This window comes from Glycine max, chromosome 11, assembly GCF_000004515.6.
Source record: "Glycine max cultivar Williams 82 chromosome 11, Glycine_max_v4.0, whole genome shotgun sequence".
Classification (NCBI taxonomy): domain Eukaryota; kingdom Viridiplantae; phylum Streptophyta; class Magnoliopsida; order Fabales; family Fabaceae; genus Glycine; species Glycine max.
The window spans coordinates 21,167,769-21,168,532 of NC_038247.2; positions in this window are offsets into that span (position 1 = coordinate 21,167,769).

The following is a 764-nucleotide window of genomic DNA, read 5'->3' on the forward strand; positions in this document are numbered from 1 at the left end:
ATATATATATATATATATATATATATATATATATATATATATATATATATATATATATATATATATATATATTTAAAATATTTTAACTCAGTGCGCCTCAAGTGATTAACTCGTTGGGTTCGGATCCCATCACAACTCATCGCGCATTAACTCGTCGCCGTTAAAGGGTCTTACAGTTGTGTGATTACATAGTTCATGACTCACAACTCAAAACATACAACATCTCAAGAGTCATGTAATTCACAATCCATTACGTATCAAATGATTATCACTTACACATAATCTCAATCACATTTTCCTAATAAAATAATTTATCGCATCTCATGCACCCTACACATATTATTCAATAGTAACATTTACTTGACATAATAAAATACAAATTAAATTGAAATATATTAATTCAACAAAATAAAATAAAATAAAAACTTTTACAACAATTAATTTATAAAGTAACATATATATATATATATATATAATTGAGAAAGCAAAAGTATTTAAAGCTGTTGTACAAATATTTGATTATTAATATATAACATTTGCAATTGTTTAAACGTGAAATATAAGTAACAATGTTTAAACATAACTACTATTTAATTATTTAATTTTGAAACATACGTAACAGTAACTATTTTTAATTATTAACGTATATAATAGAAAAAGAATAAAATAATAATTTCACAACACTATTTAATTTTTTTGAAAAACAAATAATTTTTATAACCTTATTTTATTTATTGAAAACTTAAAAGCAAGGACATAGAATC